Consider the following 557-nt stretch of genomic DNA (forward strand, 5'->3'; position numbering starts at 1 on the left):
CTAAGCTGATTGCGGTATAACTCATCCCTAAAAGCCCCTATCCCTTCGCATTTGCAGAGTGTAGCTGAAGGCAAGGCCCTTTCGTCTCTCTCCGAGCTTGCAAGCAGCTCACGTTAGCCGGGCCTTTTGCTAAGTAAACTTTAAAAATGTGAAGCAATAACAATTTGAGTTAGAAGCTCGCAAAGTACTAAAAAGGAAATATTACCTCGGGAGCTTCCACAGGAAGGATCTGGGAGGAAACGAGAAGCTTAAATGTATAGGAGCACCCAGCAGATACAGGCTGTATATCCTGAGCATTAAACCCAGGGCTGTTATTTTCTTAAATATATTTGGAAATAAACAAAGGGATCTTGGGCGTGCTTCAATGGCTGCGTGCTCCGGGAGAAACAGCACCGAGGAGGGGAGGGAGAGAGGGAGGGAGAGGAAGGGAAAAGGAAAAAAGAGTTGCAGAAAGTTTGCGAGATGCGGTCGCAGGGAGCAGCCGCTGTTTTTCCTTGCTTCTCTGCGTTTTAGGTCTGTTTAAAACGCGCGGACTCAGCACAGGGCTTTGCAACGCA

Source organism: Anser cygnoides, chromosome 7 (genome assembly GCF_040182565.1).
Source record: "Anser cygnoides isolate HZ-2024a breed goose chromosome 7, Taihu_goose_T2T_genome, whole genome shotgun sequence".
Lineage (NCBI taxonomy): Eukaryota > Metazoa > Chordata > Aves > Anseriformes > Anatidae > Anser > Anser cygnoides.